Here is a 13,601-nt window from a genome sequence, read left to right as displayed (position 1 = left end):
ATCACGTCTATTGGAGTGGCTATTAGAACGGAAATAATAGCCGAATTGTACACATAAATTACGCTCTTAGGAGTAACATTAATGTGCTCTTACACTTTTATTGAAGAAGAGGATGAAAATTTAGGTCCAAAAACCTTTAGACCGCGTGATTTCTCAGCGGTGAAGTTTCTATTTTTTTTTCTTTTGAGGGAATAAATCTGACCCTTAAGTCGCGGAGTTAGTATCAGGGAGGAGGCATGTGGATGATCGGAGAGAAAGGGAAGGCGTTTGCGGGTAAAGAGGAGATCGTCTGCAGGGGATGGGATCGAAAGAACATAAGAGCGTCGGCTTGAAGGAGTTGTGTAGCGGATGGATAGGGCAGGAATGATGTGCTGCCGCTCGCGGGATTGGCTGGTACTAATCAATCAATTTATCAAAGTCATCAAAAAAGGGAGTAGAGCTTGGAAGGGGGTTGCGGGGAGGATAGGGAGGGGCGAATTCGCCGCTTCCTGCAATCGGAAGGCGGGGAGGTGTGTGTGTGTGTGTGTGTGGAAACCCTCGGAGCATCATCCCCCTTACTCGTCACGCCCATCCTAAAAGTGTCAACTCCACGCCGTCCCTTTGCCCCTAAACCGCCCCTCAACAGTCCTGTCGTCCCCGGGCAAATACAGGCAGAAACTCCGTCTTAGACTCATCCCCACTCATCTACCCCACAACACCCTCACCCCCACCTATCCCACTTTGGCCTTCCTTCTAAGATGTCTACGAGAATTTTCCCGAGAGACCGAAGCTAACACGAGTGTTGCCGCTAATTTACCGTGGGCATGTCTTTTCAGTGATAGAGGCCGACGATACACTCATCTACAGGGAGGAATTAGTACACAATATTTATGCATTAGTTCGTATTTTCATATGAATACAGCAATTAACCTATCGAAGTATTTCAAGTCGCGACCTCGAAAATTGAAAATAACCGTAATTTTTTAGCAATAAATACCCTATTTTACCCCTTTTAGCCCAGAATTTGCCCACTTTAGATATATCTCCTAGGTTTTACCAGCGCATTAAGGGAGATAAATCCAAAGGTTTAGCAAGGAAAACAGAGTAATTAATATCATTTAACGTTTATATTGCATTATTGATCCAGAGAAATAGTAGATTCTCATTAGCAAATATAGTAATTAAGTTAATACTGCAAGTAGTTTCACATATAATGCATTGAATGATGAGGTATAAGTATTATTTGTGATTTTAATATGATCTGGAGTGTTCGTTCTCTCAATGGTCCTTCAACTCGAAGAATATTGCACTCAACCATCCATTCTTTCATGCATCCATTCTTAAATCTTTCACGACGTGAAAGGTCTTTCGTCTATTACATTTACTTCAACTGTGGAAATTGAAATGTTTTTTTTTAATGCTCCCAAATTTTGGTGTTGATGATCTGCGATGGAAGAGTGTAGAAAATAATAAAGTTGGAGGAACGTTAGAGTGGCCAATCGCCAATTACGTAAAGTGTTCGGCGGGCTCGGGCATTGAATTTGCTTTCAATGTGAAACTTTTGAGAATAAGGTAATTTTTGGAAAAATTATTTTTTCTTATTATAATTTTCGTAATATTGTGTGCGTTTTCTTATAACTGACGCCTCGCAGTCACGAGAAGCCAAATTGAGTCTCGACAACGTGAACATTTACGTCACTCACCAAACCCTAAGACTCCTAGAGAGTTCAAATTGAATTCACAATCGGTATCAGCCTAAGTGTGATTTCTATCGTAAAAATCCTCATGTAAACCCTCATTCGCACCGCCTCAAAGATTGGGGATCTAGGATCATTCATACCTATTAAGCTACACCGTAAAATATTCTCATAATATTTTGTTTCTCCTCATAAGTTCTTGCATCACATCTCTCTTAACATGCTTCGAGTGTCATTATTATGAAAAAATAAGAGGAAAATTTGTTCAAACATCTTAAACTCAATTAACTCAACCAACCATAGGCTACATTCTTTAAAAAATTGTAGCATCTGTTTAAAACTAACCAATCAAAAAATGACAGTACTTTGAATACATTTTGATGCAGATGTTTATTTGATAAATAACCCTAAATATTATTAAAATCAGATAATTACGGAGAACCTCTTCCGTTTCGCTTCACTGACAGAAGGCACGATTGCGATGAACCCGATTTTACCTAAAGAATGATTCTCCTCCTATTTCCCGAGCCAAATAAAACCTTGCAAAAGTGGACATTGGCTTGTGCTGATAAATTGTTCGATATTGGGACCCGTCCACTTTTCGAAGGGAGCCCATATACAGAGGGTTTCCTAAACTTTTTCCTGGTAGTGAAAATATCGAGTTTTACAATCAATTTGCCTCAGATATTTTCTGTGAATCAGTACTTACCTATACATTCTAAAAGTTACAGATTTTTGTAAAAAATGGAGCAGAATTATGTGGGTATTTATGTATCTCAGAGAACCCCCGAGTATTTCGCACGCCATTTCCATGCTGTCAATGAGTTATAAATTGTATTTTATTGGGAGTTGTTCGCTGTTTGGACCTGACCGTTAACAAAGGTTTCAATTCTCTACGTCCGCTTTCCGCCGTCATGATTATCAGCTACGGGAACCAATCTGCCAGCTTCCATTTGTTGATTTATATATCAAACCCACACATCCGTAAAAACTAACTTAAAAGACCAACATTCAATAATTTAGTCATACTCGCTGACTATTGCTTGGTGTATACTTGTATAGTCATGCGCATGCATGTGGGTGTTTTTTATTTTACGTATCTCAATATTTGCTGCGATCCCTTGAATAAACGCAACATTTTAAATGCCGCCTTAAAGCTTGCTCATTGTCTAGTATACCCGACTTATAGTATAAGCACAGCATAGTCACCTCCCCCAGCACCTTCATTCCAGCTGAATGTAATCTTCTCCATAAGACCTATGAAAAGAACTAGGATGATGGAAAGCTCAGTTTCAATGTTAGTTTCCTTGAAATTCTGGCAATCGCAATTCATCTTTTGCTAAACTTACTTGAGAATTCTGATATATGCAGGAGTTCATGAGTCTCCCAAGCCTCCCATTTTAATTTCATTTATTGCAATAGTTTGACTGATGTTCATCACTCCTTTATATCGAACGTCTTCTATGTATACGCCTACGTATGGACTAAGATTCATAAAGGCTTTTTAAATTTTTTTCTATTAACATCTTAATTATTTAAATGACTAAAAAGAAACGTTTCAGGCGTGATATGGTAGAATATTATAATTAATTAAATACTAAAAATTGGCAATTTTCCGCAAGACAATGAGCCCTGATGTAGTCACATTGAAACCGGCAGCATTAATAAATTTTATTTTGTGGAAAATTTCCAATTTTTAATTATTTAAATGACGCCACGTCTTACGCTTGAAATCCTAAACTTCAATTTACCTTGTCCTAGAGTATATTTGTCCCGAAATTCAAGCGTCTGTTGATCAATCTTATTAGGAACTAACTTTTCCGTGGGGGAAATTGAACTTATGTCCCTGAAGTCTTTGAATACTGTTTGTTTACACTGCTCCGGGATGGGGATCAAAACTGACTTAATGAAGACTTCTTGACGAACTTATTCCTCTTCGCTTTTAAAAATAGGTTAAAAGACTCATCCTTCCATTACATTCTAACATCTTAAATAATTCCCTGGTGATATAATCTATTTCCATGTCTTTTTTCATCATATTTTTCCATAGCAAGTCTTCCGGCTTCTATTCGTGGGACCGTTCAAGGGATATCCACGTCAAGTTTTCTCACATGCCGGAGCTATTAATCTTTTCATCATTAAGTTTTCCTACGATCTCTTTAAGGATAGCATCAAAATTTCCTGTTCCTGGGATTTCTCCGGGTCTTCTCAATCAATTCTCTTCCAATCATACTTCCTTTCACTGCCCATGTAACTTTCTCGACTCCGATTTTTATTAAAATATTTGCACTTTCCCTTTACCGTTTACTTAAAGTCTTTACGGTCTTCCATTTTCGTCCCTCTCCATCATCTTAATAAATTCTACAAACCGTAGCTTTTTAATTATCTTCCTTTTCACCGATCCTAATGTGTCTTTTAGAGCTCCTTCCTCCATCCTTCTTTTGAGGAATATTTGTTATGCCTACAGTTTTCGTTTCCCAATCCTTACTTTGAATACTATTTTGTGTCCTTCAACGTATCTTTTTTTTTATTAAATTTAAATCTCAAAAATTACAATTTTTAATTTCTTTTTTACTTCATTTAATTTCAGCTTACGTTTCAAAAACCGAACGACGGTATAAATCTGCATCGGAATTTAGGGATTAAACTGTTATTAAGCTGTCGTATAACTATAATTTAATCTATCCCCTATATCCCATTATACTACGAACTTGACTTTCCATGATCTTTTAGTTTCTCTTTTTTACTTCCCTATCCTAATATTACCTGACCCTATTCTATCACATTTTATACTTTTCCGTCTTCTCAACATCTGCTAAAGCAGATGTACAAATATCCTTCAGGATTTTGTCCGTAGATGTCGACCCTCCCTCCCTCTTGCCGTGCACTTGAGTCCATTAGTAGCAGAGATTCATTACTCTTTCCTTTCTGTCCATCAAGAGTTAATGGGGAAAAGTTTTGGGACGCTTCCCGGAGTATTTTTATCGTGGCATCTTCGCTAAAAATTGCCTCCCCACGAGGGTCGAATAGCTTTGCAGCCGCCTCTCCGAGGAGAGGACGCTGCCTGGATGGGCTATCTTTTGGATCGAGCCTCACGATCCATCTTCATTTGTGATCTCACAAGAAGTGATCATGACTTCCGCCAATGAAATTCTTAAAATTAATCCACCAATAAAACTCTTTTCTGAAATTTTTGAGGTCGGAAACTTTTCAGACCTCCCATGTATAAGCATTTTATATCCAAACTAGTTAGTGGTGCCAACGTACGCCCATTTACCATCTGATCTCAAAATGATGTTGCTGATATCGCAATGTCGCATTTCGGCCAAAACTTCGGAGTGCCCCCAGCGCACAGGCGTCCTTTAACTTTATTTTTATGGTAATTTGAGATAATTGACCGCCTTCGGGATACTTTTTTGTTCTTTTATGAAATATGTGAGGTCCTCTGGGTATTAAACTATTATACGAGATAAAATATTATTATTTCATTCAAATTTATTGAAAATACCATAAAATTGATGAGCATCATATTCAGGAATTTCACAGAGTAAGCATAACCGCCTTGACTGGGACTAAAATCTACATACTTCGATTTTGCATTGGTTAAAGCACTCGGCCAAAAATCAAAGGGATTCTGATTCAAATTCTGGCCAAGGCTAATGATTTTTGCATTAGGAATTTTCTGGACCATAAAAGTGACATCCCCCAAAATACTATGACATTATTGCTATATATATATATATATATATATATATTTGGTAGGAGCAATGATAATTGCTCCTTTTAGAATCAAGGGCCTCTGACCCCAGTGGGGCGGCCATTGAGTGATTGTATCACGTTAAAAGCACTACTGAAGAAGACAATAATACAATAGTGGACCAAATAGAGAATGATTCCTGGCAACTACGGGACTTGGCACAATCGGCCGGGTATCATGCGGCAAGGCATCCGCGATTGTCATCACATGAAACCCATGCAAAAGACAACCCGATAGCAGCAGGACAGAAGACGCAGAAGAAGAAGATCAAATTAGTTAAATAGGAAATTGGAATGTAAGGACTATATTGAGGAGAGAAAAATAAGAGAATGTTAAGCGAGAAAATGCTCGAGGAAATATAGATATCTTAGGTTTATGCGAGGAAGATAGAAGGATAGCGTGGATTACTTGAGTGATATTTATAGAATAATAAAAAGCAGCAGGAACGATAGCCAACGAGGGGTTGTCGTGATATTGAATAAAGAGGTAGAAAGAAGCGTGGTCAACATAGAATATGCAAGGGATAAAATATTAAAAGTAGATATAAAAGCGGAACCAACGAACTTGGTTATTATTCAGGTATACATACCACCGAGAAACCATACAGAAGAAGAGGTCGATAGGATATACGATCAGTTAGAGGGCATAATCGCGTGTGTTCATGCAGGGAAACATTTGATATTGATGGGGATTGAAAAGCGACGGTAGGTGAAGGAAGAAATGGTGACGGGGCTGTGGACTACGATTTGATACAAAGAATGATTGGGGAGAGAAAGCAATTGAGTTATGGAGAAGACGGGTTAGTCATCATCAACACCCGGTTTAGACACTGGAAAAGGCGTAGGTATACATATCAAATGGAAGATGACTCGCAAAGGTAAAATTTAAGATTATATATGGTTTGGTGCAAATTCAAGAAAAGCGTGATTAATTCGCTCAGCTTCCCGAAAACGGATGCGGACTCTTATCACAATTTAGTTGTTAAGAATTTAAGCGTCCATTTCAAAACAATAAGGCAGGTGCTCCCAGATTGCTCAGTTTTGAGTGGGGAACGAATAGTCCGGATGAGCAGTGATAGGAAGAAGTGTGAGGCAGGGTTGCCCATTCGCACTGGTGCCGTTAAACCTGTATGTAGAGGAAATGATTTAAGAGGCATGGGAAGAACTAGAAGTAGTAATGAGAATCGGGGGGAAATCCATTAAATAAGGTAAGTTTGTTGATGACCAAGGTCTAATTCGTCAGTGAGCCAAGGAGTGCAAGCATTGCTGAGTGAATTGGTAATTCAGTGTGATAGATAGTGAAAACAAATGTTATCCGATTTCCCAGAAAAAAAGGCTAAGCTAAACATTAAAATAGTAAGGGAAGGACGAGAGCAGGTAGAACAGTTTACGTATCTTGGAAGAGTTTTTCACCAACACGTCCAAAGTAGTAGAGACGTAAGGAGAAGAACTGCGCTAGGCAAAGGGGCTTTCAAAAGGAAGTGAGAGTCAATGACAGGGACGTCGAGTAAGAATATTAAGAAAAGACTCGTAAAAACTTTGATATGAAGCGTAGCTATGTACCCGTGGTCAATAAAGCACAAGGATAGACGTAGATTGGAGGATTTTAAAATGTGGGTGTGGAGAAGAATGGAGAAGGTGAAATGGACCAAAAGGAAAGCAAATGAGGAAGCATTGTGTATGGTGGGTTAGGAGAGAGGTTTGACGGAAAAAATCTTAAGGAGGAAGGAAAAATGGATGAAGGGCATTTTAATCGGTAGTGGAATGTTGAAGACAGTGAAAGAGGGGAGAATTTTAGGCAAACGAGGAAAGGGCAGGAACAGGATAGGGTGATGGACGGGATAAAGGGAGGAAGGAAGGACACAAGGATGAAGGACTTGATCTAGAGTAGTTTGCTGGACTGTGTTTTGTTAGGAGTCACAAGATATTTATTTGGTAGTTTTCCTATCTAATCAAACTGGTAGATTACTTAATAATAATATTTATGTATATGTATAAATATAAATAAATATAAGATTATTTTTTGAATATTTATATGCTTATAAGTCCTTTTAAATACCTCGTATTTTATAAAATATATTTATGCCTCATTAAGAGCTCGATTTGAAAAAAATGGGCCATGAAAATAGTCAAAAGATTCTTTTAAATATGTTATGTTGAATTTGTTAGTGGACCTTTTTGTGTTCATCCTATATCCGAATGCTTCTCATGGTGCCGTCACCGGATGGCTTGAACAGTAATGTTGTAATCGTTAGGCATGCCAAAAAAATGTGTACGGATTAAAAACTCTTCGTGATCCCCTTTTTTGGTTTCCATGATTAAATTTGATGACCGTGTATGATTTTAATTTCTGGTAATGGCCGTTATTCCCTTAATTTCCACCTCATTAATCATTACGAAATGATCTCACGTTCCGAAAATGGCTGAAATGATATCCGCGTGCGCATAGTTTATGAGGGAATAATTTTCTCGTTGGTCCGATTCCTCAATTTGGGAATTACCTTTAATATTTCCAGAATATAATTGCTTATTTTACTCGCACCTTTTATGGCATCATTTTCGTCAGCAGGGGTTAAGTCGTCGTTAGATAGCAGGGGACTGGGTTTTTGTAGGCATTTCCTCGTTGCGGGAGGTCTCCATGAGTAAGACCGGAATTGCGCTTGTAACGTGTCTTCATCCCGCTAGTAGCTACATTTACCTGCATAGGACAAATTCGAAGCATAGCCAACCACGTGTCGAATGTCAGCACTGATAAATATCGGTAATTGGAATGACTAAAATGCTGTAGTGTGGCGTTTCGACAAGATTTAACTGCGCATATTAGTTAAATTGTGTTGCATAATGATAATAATGCGTTGAATTTTACTTATTAATATGTTGAAATGGAACCTTGTGCGTATATTGGTGTTGTATCACGCCTAAATAATCTAAACTTTGGGTTACCTTCATTTTGAGTGGAGATAAAATACTCATATCAATTGATTGATAAATGTTTATTTCAATTTGTTATTAAAATTATACAATCTCATATTGAATTAGATTTATGAAAGGTGGTTACTTTATTAATTTCCTTCATGAGTAGTTTTTCAATAAAAGTCAGGGAAATATTATTGGAGCAGTTGGGAAAGTCATATGTGATGGCTAAATATTTGGTAGTTGTTTCAACGTTTTAATTTGGTGAATATTTTTGGATGGATTCAGATTGTGCATACTATGTTTCTTGGCCTTGCATAAATAGGCAAAATCTGGTAACAAATACTACTATAAACTATTCCTGAATTCCGCATATTTATATCCTCCCTTTACTCAGTCCAGCATGCCTAACTAATTCACGTACTTATTTGCCGAACATTCTCCCCTCTATCAGTCTTCAGCATTCCATCGCCAATGAGAACGCTTTGCATACATCGATGCTGTTTTGTATGGACCTCTACCAACAATCTTCCCTCCTCTCCAAACTTTTTATTGATTTGATATCTGATATTCTTCCCTTGATTTTCCATCCGTCCATTTTACCTTTTCCATCATTCTGTATACCCGCATCTCAAAAGCCTCCACTCTACACCTAACATCCTGCCTCAAAGATCAAGTTTCCCCGCTGTAAAAAGCCATCCCTTGTTTAGAAACTTTCTCTAATCTTTTCGTTTGCCTAATCTCCCTCATCGTCCCTGTCATCAATTTCTTCCTCTTTGTGTAAGCTTAGTTGCTTAATCCAATTATTGTGATAATGTCCTTAATACTCCTACCATCTTAGTCCAAAACACTACCAAGCAAGGTAAACTGTTCCAACTGCTCAAGTTTATGAGAACCTTCTTAAATATTTAACTTAGCTTTTATCTTTCTCGAAAAATGTTTTCTATAATTTATTTCTTGTTTACATGGATTCATATTCATAAGTCTATTACACGATTTTCCACTGCGCACAGTGATGATGGCAACCCTTTGGCCGTTTGGCTTATTCGTCCGCCCCTATAACTCATTTTATACATTCCCATCTACTTTTACCTCTGCTTCCATTCCTTTGCGTGCCTCTCTTACCATTTCCTCCGCATATATATTTAAAAGAAAAGATTGTAGTGAGCATCAGTTTGACAGATTTACAGGTTACTGATAAGTTGTTCATCCCTCCAATCTACTCATATCTTTTGTAATAAATTCAATAATTCAAAATATTATAGCCTATCGAATTTCCTTTTTAAATCTGCGAAACACAAACTAAATCATTATTGTCCTGTTTTCCTGTTTATTAGTGACCTTTATACTGCTTTGGCGTCATTCGTACCTTTCACCTTCCCGAAAACTCACTGGTCACACCCTAAGTTAGCCCTCCCCTCCATTCTCTTATTGATGCACCGCTTAGCCACGTGCCAAATTACTCTTAATCATTCTATTGTCCTACGGCTGCCTTTTTCTGTTTAGGGATGGAAGTTAATCCTGATCAGACAAAATCTTTTTTTCCAAATTCCTTCCTTACATAATCCGCGTTTATTAGCCCTTAAAAATCTAATATTTCACGTTATCCTTTATCTGTAAGTATTTCTGCCTGAATTTTATCTAGCCGCACGGCTTTATATGGTTTCAATTTCATTAATTCTCTTTCAGTGTGAGCATGCCTGGTCTTAAGCTATCCCCAGCTACGCTATATTCTCTTGCTGTTATCTAAACTTGATTACGTAATCCCTTTACAATAAGTACGCTCCTTAGGTTTTAACACTATCTCTCGAAGTTTTCTTAGTTCAATTCATATTTTCCTTCCGTATGATAGACTAAAGTTTTCTCTTCATAATGCCTGATAGTACTTTTACCTTTCTGTACAGCCAATGCACCCATTTCACGCGTCCTAGGTAAACTCTCTATGATTTCGCCCTGCATCCTCCGCCATTCTTGTTTTGCCTTATCAGTTTCCACCTCAATTTATTCTTTATTCTACCTAATTTTTTGCTTGCATTCTTCCATTCCATTCTTTCGTCCATCGTTTTAATCACATCGTCAGTAACACATGGTTTACTTGTCTTTTTCTTATAAACTGCTCCTATAGTTTCCTTTGCGGCTTTTAATAGTGGATTTTCCCTATATGTTCCAATTTTTTATTACGTAGCTTTCTCTCTGTCCTAAATCAAATTTTTTCCTGCTGTTGCCGGGTACTAATTCATCTTTCTCACGGTAAATGCTTCCATATTCCATTTTTTTACCCGTCACCCGACATTTTTCACCTATCCCTGTTCTATCCTCTCGTAGCTTCAGCTCACCCTATCATACTAAACTATGGTCTTAATCTACACCCGCTCCCTCTAAACTGTGCTAATTGATCCTGCTGTTTCTAAATCTCTTATTAGCTGATATCTTCTCGCATTCTCGGATATTTTGCATAAATAACTGCATCTATTGTTTTGTGTACAACCTATATTTTTTATGTATAGCGGTCTATTTAAGCGCTACTCCTTGTTTCCTCTCCGCGGTCATGCCTTGTTTCTAAAATCGTAGCCTTCTACCTCACTACCATCCCTCCCTTCGTCTACTGTCACGTCCTAACCCCCCCCTAATTTTAATACACTCGTGTTTTTTCCAAGTGCACCCTCGATTATTTTGTAATCAATCGTTTACTCTATCTATTTCTTCCTCCCAGTGACTGGTTTTTGGCATGCAAACCTGAATAATTAGTGAGTATTTTTGGTTCAGCATTTACGTCCACTAATTATGCTCGAGCACTCAACTGTTATTATGTATAATTATGCTTCTTTTCTATACCATTTGTTCAGCAATAGTCTCCCCTTCTCGGTTTTATTAATCCACTCTAATTACTTATATCCATAATTATCGCTCCAACAATCCCCTCCGACTGTCTTTTCATCTCGCCTTGCACTGACCCAACAGGTATATATTTCCTTTAAATTTTCTAATTTACTTGCCCCCAGCATGGTTCTATTATTCAATTTCCAACTAATTTTGGTTTGGTCCTTTTCTTTGTTTTTTTCTCTGTTATCGTTGATGCTGATTTCGCTCTGAAGGGTTGTCGTGAGATCATGACCACGGAAGCTTTGCCTCTCCCGTCGCTCTGGGTAACACTTAGTCCTTCGACCCAGTCTCCGTTGTAGCGAGGATTCATTTTATACTCTTTTTCAATCTTAATTTCATGGAATAAATAATCGAAGTTGCTTCCTGTGCTTCTCATGTTAGTGTTTTTAACTTACCAACGACAGGTAACCACAGCAGTTGATGTGAAGTTTGGTCGGTTGGGTTGAAGGTAGAGCCTACCTGGCACTTACCGCAATGGCATGGGTATATCACAGTTGAGGGAGCGGTGGCCAATTCCTTTCCCCATCCCACCTATGACTACCCAGATAGATCAGGTACCTGAAAAATTAAGTGGCTCGGGTGAAAAAGAAATGCTCAGAGGCGCACTCTTGAATCGAACTCGGGCGCTGCAGTCAGTATCCCAACTCTCCATCCCTGGACTACCACGTCCCGTGCGTTGACTAGGAAAATATTTAAGGTAGGGGAAACGTCGTCTAAGTAACGTCGTAAGTTGATGGAACCTATTTGTAGGATATTTTGATGGTGGCTTTTGTGTTTAAGGGCATTTCAGTTGATAATGGGGAAAGAGGTTTGCACCTCATTTCACAAATATTTTATTAGAAACTTGAATCTGAACTTGACAGTGCTCTCCTTAGGTCTACCTTTCACGGCAAAAGCCACTGATATAATTTTCTATGATCAAAGATCCAAGTTTTCATTCAAAATTCTATAAATTGGCTAATATTTTCCGTCAAATTTAATGTGATTTTTGCGTTAACCTGGGTGCGGTAAAATTGATAGGAAAATTCGAAATTGGATTTTACATGAATAACTCAGCAAGCCCTAAAGCGAGTCATGATTTTAATATTGTTGTGTAGAGACTGAGTACGAAGTCAACATGACGGGAACGAACTCTTCGTGGTTGTATCGTAGCGCGAAGCGGAGATAGCAACCCCCCCCCCACTGTAGCACGTTCTATATCTCGGTCGTCTCCTCAAGTTACTCTTCCCCTTCTTTCAATCCCTCCTTACCCCTGCTTACCTCCGTCCCCCCACCTCTCCGCCCCCTTTTCGCCCCTTATCCTTTTAACCATCACATCAAGGGTTCCTCAACCACCTCCCTCGCACCCGCCCCCTCCTCTTGGAGGCTTTCCTTAATCCCCTGCTTCCCTTTTATTATTCCGCGTCTCCTCACCCCCATTCATCCAACCCACCCTTGAGCCCAGCCCCCCCTTTTCACCTCAGCCTCCCCCCCGTCCCCGCCTTCCATTAGCCATCTTCTCCTTCTTTAATGCGACCAATGACAATCGATAATGGCATCAATCGGCTCACCACTGTATGGGGGCTTGTTTGCACGGGTTGATTGACTGCTGGGTCTGAAGTACTCGCTTTTATGCCGAGCGTGCTTTTGGCGCTAGTTTGGTTTTTATTTCTAATGCCGAAATGGCGAAGTAGGAGCTATGTTTGAAAGCTGTGGAATGCTAAATTTCTTACTCATTTATTGAAGTATAGACCACTTGGACTGTTTGGGTTACTTTCACTTCCGCGGAGGTGTAAATTGATTTTTTAAGTGCAATCTTCCCAGTTCTCTGATCTGTCTCCCACTGTATTGTGGGTGACCGACTGCTCATCATTTCCTTAATTCAATGTAAAGAATCTTTCATATAGCTCCCGCTATAATCATTACGAAGAGAGAATGATTAGGGAAAGTTTTGGTAATGGGTCGATTACCAGATTCCTCTTGATATCGTTATCTCAGGATTATAAATTTTCCATCGTTTTTTATTTAACTTGCATGATTTCCACTGCAAAAATGGAAGCTTTTTGCTCGTTACACTTCATCAGCCGATGCTATAACAATTATGACCCATTAGATATTTGGCGGTTGGTCGTTCCACTAACTTAGATCTTCATCACAGCGACGCTTCACGTTTGATTAAGGTTTTGTATATCGAGAGTGGCCGCGGTTTTCGTTAAAATATAATCACTTGGCTCTTATTTAAAAGAAGCAGAGTACCTATAGGCTACCAATCCCGTTTTGCACTTAAATATAAATTCTAAATATTTTATTGCATTAATTCGCCCTCTAGCTGAAACGTCTTAAAAGTATAAGCGAAGCTGGAACGTCATGATAAGAATCTTGTAAGAATAATAG

Source organism: Hetaerina americana, unplaced genomic scaffold (genome assembly GCF_022747635.1).
Source record: "Hetaerina americana unplaced genomic scaffold, ioHetAmer1.1.p SCAF_10, whole genome shotgun sequence".
NCBI classification, from domain to species: domain Eukaryota; kingdom Metazoa; phylum Arthropoda; class Insecta; order Odonata; family Calopterygidae; genus Hetaerina; species Hetaerina americana.
Note: the sequence above shows the minus strand (reverse complement) of the source record.